General features: G+C 36.0%; 1 protein-coding gene across 1 annotated transcript in view; it reads right to left on the bottom strand.

Moving 5' to 3' along the window:
• Positions 1–9,738, bottom strand: part of LOC108970342 (DNA-binding protein RFX2) — a 32,229-nt gene extending 22,491 nt beyond the window's left edge. The window contains exons 1-2 of the mRNA XM_018935668.1: positions 9,544–9,738; positions 9,261–9,460 (exon numbers count right to left, since the gene is read on the bottom strand). The gene's annotated coding sequence lies outside the window, so the exon portion shown is untranslated. The remainder of the gene's footprint in view (positions 1–9,260; positions 9,461–9,543) is intronic.
• Between the last annotated feature and the right edge of the window lie 357 nt (positions 9,739–10,095).

Genomic DNA, 10,095 nt, shown 5'->3' with positions numbered 1-10,095 from the left:
AAAAAAAAAAAAAAAAACATTTTAATATTATGTATTAGCTAATAAAAATATACGTATACTATTTTAATAGAGTTGATACCGGCTTATTGAGCATTATCTCTAAGGTCTAGCTTATGACGATTTCAAAAATACTATGTATGTATTATATGTTTAAATATAGGTGATCTTATGGCCTATTTTCACCCCCGCTGGAGATAATGCCATACTTCAATTAGTTCTTTGGAAAATGTTCCTCTTTTGTAAAATGTTTAGGCAGAAAAGAGTGGTTGCGACCAAAAACGCAACTAGAATCATCAATTAATTATAGAAGGGCTGACAGATAAAATGTGAATATCTATAAGATAAAATCGAGAACTTACTGAGCTTCATGAAATGGCAAGAAAGTTTTATTTATCTTATGCTAGCAGTGTATAAAGATTCTCTCTAACACTGACACCCTAAGGGGGTATGGACTCGAGGTAGCGGAAAAAATATGAATCTTCACTGAAAAAATTGAGTCCAGCATGTCCTCACTACAACTACTGTTGAACAATGTTGAGCTCAGCATCAATAAAATAGTTCTCGCCACTAAAGCTATAATTGAAACACTTTATACTTTGAATAAAATAATGTTTTTTTTTTTTTTTTTTGGCAATCACGCAGTATTAACAAACTCTTTAAAATATGAGTCGTATATATGAGTATGTACATATATCTATGGTAAAATTTTTGAATCAGAAGGTGATTTAAATATTTTTTAAAGACCCAGAAATCTAAATGACGAGGTAAAGAATTTTTAGGTTCAATTAGCTGAAACGATGCCAATCCGGAGGAGAAACTTAAAACTGTATTTGCTTGTGAGAACTTTATCATTATTAATATGTTGAAGCTTTAATATATGTCAACATTTATTAAAAAATATTTTTTTTGTAAAAGTTTTAAGCCAGAGGGTCAGGCTTGTGGTGCGTAGACGTGTACATTTGATGAAAAGAGAATGGAAATTTTCGCGTTATTTTCAGCTAATAATGTAAACCAAAAACATTGTTGCTGTTGAGTGCATTATATACTGTGTAATTATCCAAATTTTTTGTTACGCATTAAAATTAAATCGTAGTATTTTATTTTTTGTATCGAAAAAAAGGTCTTTAAAAAGCTATTAGTCACTTCTAGATGAGGCCCTTCTATAAAGAGGCTATTTCAGGCTTTAATCATAGAAAAGTTGGTTTTAAAGCTGACACTCCCTCAAAGGCGAAAAGTTCTATTCAGTTTTCTATACCCTTAATGCTTTCTACTTATTTAGTAGCGTTACATGTATATACTATTTCTAAATATCTGAAACAAGAACAAATAAAACTTGAATTTTGACTGCACCACAGCTATAATACCCTTCACACGCTCTTATAGTTTAAAAGGGTAGAAAAATATATGTATATAGTAGTTTGAATTTAAGTTATATGCTATAGTGGCTCAATGTGAATGATTTTTTCGGAGCTGTTAATGTGGTCAAATTTCCTGAAAAGAAATCTTGTCAAATACAGAACCTTTCTGAACAAGAACTTGATTTAGATATTTCAGTTTGTATGCCAGTTATATCCTACCGTGGTACGATATTGGCGATTTCGGCAACAACTGAAGACTAGTTGGCGTATATACAAACGGACATACAGACAGACATGGCTAAATCGATTGAACTTATCACGCTTATTTTTTATATACGTATATCATCCCCTAAAATGCAGAACAACGTATCATCAAAAAAAAAAAAAAAAATCGAAAATCGCTGTCAGATATATTAACCAATATATAACTAAAACTCAATTTTATTTTTTTTTCAGTATGAGTGTTGATAATCAAAATATAACAATTCCTCCAAACTCCAATTTTGTTTCAATATGAGTGGTTTCAATTATATTGCTTTTCCTTCGCCTGTAAACTTACGACACAAGTGATTTACGTTATTTGGCATTTTAGGTGACGATATACATATGTATGTACTTTATAGGATCTCCGACGTTTTTTTTGGCTGCTATAAACTTTATGAATAACTTAATATAAAATAAAATGGTGATTAGAAAATGTGTACTATTCTGCTCTAAAATACTCAAATTTCACAAGTTTATAGTCATTTAGCGAATGTGATGCTAGACACTGATTATTTCTAATTTTGGGCTGCTAAAACCGAAAGTGACGTAAAAATTACCAAACAGGTAGGATTTTTTATCTTGCAGTCAAGGTGTGTAGGGGTCGAACCACCAACAATCACTAAAATGATAAAAGTAACTGTACGTGATGGAAAACTTTTGAACTCAAATTCGCAACTAGGACTTCTAATACCCCACAGACCTCCGTGGTGGTAACATCAGTCGCAAAATTTTCCTTCAGTTTTGTCGAGTAGTATTATCAATAACAATTGTGGTAAACCGTAAAATATTTCAAAAACATAAATCTAAAATTTTCCTTTCATTTCATTGTTTCAACACAGTAGTACGTACGTTATATTTTATCTTAAATTAGTCTTTAATTGACTTCGCTGGAAACAAAATTTCACAATTTTTCACATAAAAATATTTTCTAATTTGTTTTAAGTAATTTATAATTTTTCAGCATATTTGAAAGTAACTCACGAACACGCATTCACTAAAACAAACGCGCCACAAATACCAGGCAACCGAAGTGAATGAATGTGGGTGGCAACCAGGGACAACGGAAGGATACTTGATTATGCGCTTCTGCCGCTGGCTTCCTCGGGATTTGTTTACTGAAGTTTGTTTATAAACAGTAAACGAGTCAGTATAAAATATAACAACAACAACAATAAAGTAATAACAATTTAACGGTAGGAAATCACCCTTTTTGTTTGCCACATGCACTTGCTGAGGTGTCGGCGTGTTGGCGGAAGGAAATGCAGCGCAGTAAATAAATCAAATGCAACTATCAGCGACAATTGACAAAGTGCCAGCGCGTCGGTTGATTGCTAGTAAAAATGTGGGGAAAAATTCTTTGCACTCACTCCTACACATACATAGATATGTTTGCACCCAATTAGCTTTTAGTTCGGGTAACAATACAGTTATGCGCGATTGTTGAACGAAATGCGCGAAAGGGCTACAAAAAGTATATTTTGCTTGCAAGAAACTATTTTCAAACCAATTTCAAAAAAAAAATATATTTAACTTTTTTTGTTTTTTGTTTTTTTTGTCACAAATTTTGCTACAAAGTCTGAGTGCCTGTTTTTATGTTTGTTGGGTAAGAATTTGAATATGATTTTTTATGCGGATTTTATGCGAGTAGGCACGCGATTGACTGACATTAGACTGGACTGTTGTTGTTGTCGATGTTGTTGTGGGTGGGGTTTGACAGGCGCGGAACGGCGGAAACGAAGCGCGTAATAAAATGCTGTGGTGAAAATTGGAATTATTGATCAAATAAAGCGCGCTAAAGAAATCGTCGGCGAAATGAACGCGGGAACTCACTTGGCAAAGGCGAAGATAATATACACACATACACACGAAGTCGTAAATGACACGAGAAGGATGCAAAATTTGACAGCAAATAAATAGAAAATACCATAGTCACATTATTGGCGAAGAAAACGGTGCGCGACTACTTGAGATTTCGCTTTGGCAGTGAAATGTGCGACGCTTTCGGTGAGCGATTGGCTTTCGCTTCGTTAGAGAGCGTATGTGCAACTGATGCACTTCGAATGAAATTATCACACGGCATAATGCATGTGACCTGCATAGAATGCACTCACACACACACACATATTCATGACACACATATAAATATGTATGTATATATTAACATGTGTAAATATGTAGTTGCACGAGCGAGTGCAAGCCTTTGGTGGCAGGACTCTAAATACAAGTGCACGAAAGCGTCGTTGAGCGTTTACCGTTAACACATACACACACACACATATACTCACACCCCGTCTGCATCCCCCCCAAAATGTTTTCTTATTGGTAATGGCATTATTGCACACACACATACACACGAGTTCGTGTCAGAGCACAATAGCAGCTGCACTTCTAATAGCTCCTGCAGATGTCGTAGTTGCATTCGGGCCAACCTGCTCACTCGATAAGCCGCAGCAAGTAGGTGGCAAGCTACTGCCGACCAATTTACCGATAGTTGCAAGCATATGAATGTCTACATGGAAATGTTTATATGCTCCAGGTAGCTACGTTATGTGTTAGTTGAATATTTTCTTTGTTGTTGTTGTTGCTGCTGTCAAATAGGGGTAAGAAGAAGTAGTGAAAACCTAGTGGCAACGCATGTGGCCAATGAAAAAATACCCTATATATGCCTTCATCTGAATATTGAGGGAAAACCAAAAAAAAAAAACACTAAGACAAAACAAAACATATTGCAAGACTAATAAACCCCGAAAGTCGACTTTACTTGCTTTATGTACAGTCGTCGCTACGAAATTCCCTTTCAGTTACATCAGAATTTCCGGTAACTCACCATAATACGATTAATAAAAATAATTTCCTTTAGCTACTTATTTTTCTTCAATGGGTTTGCCACAGAGGCGGACGGAAAATAATGAGTTCATCAAAAAAATAACGGTTATGGCTTTGTTTTTGGTCAAGGCTTGGTGTGCGAAATTCGAATTTTCAACACCCAGCCAACCCAGTAAAGCGAAAACTCTCGTTTACAGCACTAAAGAGTTATGCGAGTGTGTAACGGTAAACCAATGTTGATACATTTTTAGTTGAAGAGGGTGGATTACGTTGTTTTACACTTCACCACCTTGGTACCGACTACTTTCAAAATAAGTATACACAATTCGAGACAATTTCAACAAGTCTAGCATAGTGAGACATACCTAGAAGTTAAAAAACTTTAGTAAATAATTTTTAATGCCAGTCGTTCGTTTTTTCGCAGTTTCGCAAACAAAATTTTTGTTTTAACTTTCGTAAGTTTCTGTTAATATAATTGGGTCTATGTATGCAGATTTTTATCCGGCGAAGAACTCAATAACACAAATATTATACAGAGTTAGGTACAAGGTAACTTATTAAGTTGCCTGGCTGCTGCTGTATATTTCAAGCAGAGTTCTTTGCTATTGCGAAAGCCTCTACTGCACCTGTAGACAATTCCAGAGTCAATATCTACGTAGACAGCAAAGCAGTAACCTCGTGACTTGGGAAGCAGCAATGGTAAGTGATGCCAGAAGCAAGCAACTTCACTTCTACTACGAGGAGACTGCAGGAACTATCTGGAGCAAGACACCATGGAAACAATGGGGCATCTCTTGTGCACTTGCTCCGCATTGGCAAGACTACGCTGTAAACATTTGGGCTCCCCACACTGGAAGATCTATCGATAGTGAGGCCACAGAGTCTGTTGAGATTCCCGTCAAGCGTGGGCAGCCTAAAGCATGACTCCTACTCAAAGATCTAGAAACTGAACTCCATCAGGTATCGAAAACCAAGTCTATGCTAAACTAAACCGAACCTCTCAACAATGCTTAGTCAAATGCTCTCTACTACATACAATATACCATATTGCAGTTAACGGATGAAATGTTTGCTGGGTTATAGTCAAGGGTTTTTTCGGCCATTTGTATCCATACACGTAACACATTTCAGCCAATAAAACACTAACAATTTGGAATACTTTTTTTCTTTTCCAGCTCTTGAGAATATACTCACACACCGCTTTTCTGGAAAGGAAATAATTATACGGAAAAAAATTCGCGAAAATGTATGTAGGTATGTGTACAAAGTGTCAGATTTAATTATTTTAGCACAGCGAAAACTGTTACTAACTTACAGAGTTTCTGAAAGGGATTGTTTGTATTCCCACCAATTTTACACGAAATTATGTTTGGTTATGTGTACGTATAAATGCGTACTTACATACATACTATATATGTACATATATCTTGAATATAACAAACGCACAAAATGACGTTTATTGCTATGGACAGCTATCATTGTGGCGTGCGTTAAAATTTGGTATAAAAATGCGAATCAACCAAGCGCGAAACGCAAGGATCGCCGCAAAAGGCCAACGCTCGTTCACAACAAATTCGTCAAACTTACAGCGAGGCCGTGTTTTTACACCTGGCACCACACCAGTAACGCACCCTCGCAGTGGCAATGGCGCGGTGTGCGTTGATGCATGCTGCAAGGCACACGCACCTTTAATGCGCCGCACCAGCCCAATTCCTAATAAGCGGTAGTGGTGGCAAAGGAAAACTCATGCTGTGCAATGTCAAGGTATGTTTTGTCCAACTTTTCTCAAAGCAGTGTTAAAACATTCTCGAATTAAGTTTTTTATAGGAGTGCACAGTTTTGAATTGTATGTGGCAGGTGAATATGTATGTACATATATGGTGTATGTAATACACTTATTATATATCAGTGTGAAAAATATTATACAGTTTATAATACATAAGTACTTGTAGCCATAATTAAGTGCGTACACAAAGTAAAACTTTACTAATTGCGAAAAGTTTGAAATTAAACTCAACCGCATTAAAAAAACGTTTTATTTTAGATATTGCTTCAATAATTTTGTACAACTCGCTAAAACCGCTGAGTTCGTTTATTCTTTTTGATTTCGTGAGATAACAGATAAGTTATAATTACTTTTAGCGACGCTAAAAAGAGCTTATCAAAAATGTTCTTTCCCCTGGCAAATACACGCACAATCAAACTCCTCCAATCAAAAATGAGAGTATTTTATGATTGAGCCTTGACTGAGAGAAATGTCTTTTTAATGTCTATTAATGTAAAATTAAAGAACGACAAAATTTGACGTAAAATCGTTATACTAAATTATAGAAAATATGTTTATATTCATTAATATGAAATACTATATACTCAAAAACTATTTATGTATACTTCGATTTCGAGGGAAAGAGCCGACTAAAATATAAATACAAATCGAGAATATTAAAAACCTTACTATTACAGGATTTTTCAATAAGAGTGATATGATTTCTGAATATAACATCTAAATGGCCTTCACGACTTCTTTTGCAGGAGTATTTTTTTCACTGTATCAAGCCGTATGTCATGAATAGCGCGTTCAACATTTACTTCTAAAGCTTGAAGATAGTGTGGTTTATTGCTAAAGACCAATGACTTCGATTAACCTTACATGAAAGTCTAGCGGTATTAAATCACAACTTCTTGGCGGCCATTCAAAGTGTTACAACTTTCTTGAAATAATTTAATCTCGAAACTTTTCTTGCAATAATTCGGCAGTTGCACGGGCAGTATGGCAAATAGCTCTATATGGCGGGAACCAGTTGTTGTAAACTAGTAAATTAGCAAATTCGCGAACTTCACAGTGGTCCAATGGCTTCAGTTCTTGAGTGAGAACAATTTTATATAGATGCAAACCAAAATCTTTGCTTAAATTCCCTCAATGAACGTCTTGGAATCGACAAATTGTGGTTATTGTTTTAACGGTTATCTAATCCCCTTTAGGATGGTGAGGATTATCTAAGTTTTAGTCGACGTCATCTAATGGTAGGCCCAAGAAACTTGCTGTTTTGACGGGATCGGACCAAAAGCAAAAGGGTGTCAGATGAGTGGGTTTGGCGGGGCATGCAAAGATGTGGCCAGTATCATGCGGAAACTCATTGCACGTAGGAAATATGTTGGATATGTAGGGGTCTATGAGGGTGTGAGGAGTCGGTGAGGCTGTTGATGGCTCCGCTGTGAATGGGGGTCAGTGCTTGTCGGTAGTTAGTTGCGTCCGAAGTCCGGTATTGTTCGATATCGTCGACGTAATTGAGGAAAGACCTCTCGATGCTTCTAGGAGGCGGTTCCGCTCCAAGCAGGTGATTGCAGGGGTGATTTTTGTGAAAACATCGCAGCAGGAACCGTCTGGAGAGGAGTTTATTATGCTCTTTAACTGGAAGCATAAGCGTCTCACTATGTAGGTGTTCAATGGGAGACATCAAGAGCCATCCTGTCGTAATCCGGAGTGCAGTGTTCTGAAAAATCTTTAGCTTCTTTATCTACGTTCCACTGCATTCAGACGACCATATTGATGCGGCGTAGTTGGGGACCAGCCAGCTGATGGCCTTGTAAGTTGCCAAAAACGTTTCTTTGTCTTTTCCCAATGTCCTGCCGGCTAGCGGACGTGAGGCTTTTGTTGAGGCTCTATATGTGGAGTAAAAGAGCATAGTCTATCAAAAGTTATACCTAAAATCTTATTGATTATTAACAATCGGAGTCTTGACGCCATCGACTGCAATTTTTAGCTCTATTCTGTACTCTTTCATCCAATTCGTAAATATGGTCGCTGTGGATTTGGTGGGGGGAGAGTGTTAAGTTTCGTGCAGAGAAAAAGCGAGAAAGGTTGGATAGATAGCCGTTTACCTTTGAACACATGCCATCGATTCCATTGCCCGACGTCTGGTGGTTGTGGGAGTTTCGAGATGTAGGAGTTAAAGAGTAGCGGGGAGAGGGCACTACCCTGCGGAACATCCTGTTTAATTCTTCTCAGTTTACATTTTTCTCCTCGAACACAATTTACGTTTTCAAAGCCCTTCATAATTTCAAAAATACTGCAGCGATCGTTTTTGAACACCATTTCCATAAATAGTATATGAGTTAATGCTTCAAATTTGTTTTTCATTGTACAATAGCAAATTAACAATTAAAAAAAATGGGTCTTATTTTTTACACGAATTAACAATTAAGACAAACGTGAAAGTCGAAGAATAAAAAATAATAACTTTTTAGTCTGTGTCAATTCAATCGTTGGATTACTATTAAGAACTAATATTTTGTCTTTGTAACATTTAGCAATTCGGAACATTAACTTTTAATCTCTCTAATTAGGAATTTCTCACCAATGCGCTGAAAAGTACTTTTGCTATTCATTGGAAATCTTAAGTTTTGCAAAAGGTGAGGTGGCAAAATTATTCTGTGTTCGGACATTTACGAACAAGGATCTGACAGAACACTTTTTGGGTATTCAACATGAAATAGAAGTAAGTCATATTTATATAAGTACATATAGAGGCATTTCAAAATTGCATTATTTAATGCGTTTATCTTCCAATTGGCTTACAAAAACGTCCGATTTCGGATGGCCTGGATACTTTATATTCCATCCATAGCTTCGTATCATGCTTAAATTTTAGAAATATTGAAAACACTTGTGCAAGAAATAGCTAATTATGATAATGTATGTCAGAATAACACCATAACACTTTATTCCATCTGTTAGCTATATCGTTAACTGTGCAAAAACTGCTTCTATTTTCACCAAAACGAAACTTTAATTTAACAACAAACACTTACCCTGCTTGTTATTATATGATACACCCGTCATGTGATAACAACATTCTTCGTTGCTACATGTCCAAAGCATCCAAGAGAGCATTGAATAATTTCTGTTTCGAAAATGCTATAAGGCGTAATTTAAGGCCGTGTTGTGCGAAAGTATATGTTCACTTGTAAGAATAAGATTTTAATCTGTTGGCCGAAGGCGTGGTGCCGCTCTACAAGCAATAAATAAAATTAGCATCAATTGGTCATCAAAAACAATTTAACACTTGATTTGTAATTACAATATGGAACTTACTGCGGTGTGCGGCATCCGGAGAGAAGTCCACAGATTTGGCCAGAATAAAATAAATCCTTTTTGGCGATTACTGCACCGGAAGGAAAATTGAGGTTTCCACTATAATTTTTGTGTTGGTTCAATGTTGTTTTTCTTGTTTCCTTGACAACGCTGCAATAATTTGCTTTTAGCCGAATGCTATTTAAAGTTATTAAAGTTGTTTTTTATTGTCAGCTGACTATTTAAAATTAATTGGAACAAAATACAGGGTGTAGCAAACAAAATTTTTTAGGATAAACGAACTGACGACTGGAATTGAAAAGTTTTTCTAATACAAACAATTTTTAACGACGGCAAATATATTTGTTCTGCAAAATTGTGTAATTTCTTCAATGTTGTCCTAATAAAAATGTAATTAAATTTATTTTTGGAAATTTATATTGGTAAACAATTGCTATTTTTGCCTAGATGGCGCTTTACATAGTGTGTATCTTTGCTAAGGTTCTTGGTGTTGACAGCGGATGAGCCAGTGTTGTGAATTTGCAAATGGACACTCATCTGCTTGACATCCTT

The sequence above is a fragment of the Bactrocera latifrons genome, unplaced genomic scaffold, assembly GCF_001853355.1.
Source record: "Bactrocera latifrons isolate USDA-ARS-PBARC rearing strain unplaced genomic scaffold, ASM185335v1 scaffold_3, whole genome shotgun sequence".
Classification (NCBI taxonomy): Eukaryota; Metazoa; Arthropoda; class Insecta; order Diptera; family Tephritidae; genus Bactrocera; species Bactrocera latifrons.
Note: the sequence above shows the minus strand (reverse complement) of the source record. Positions and strands in the feature narration are given on the sequence as shown.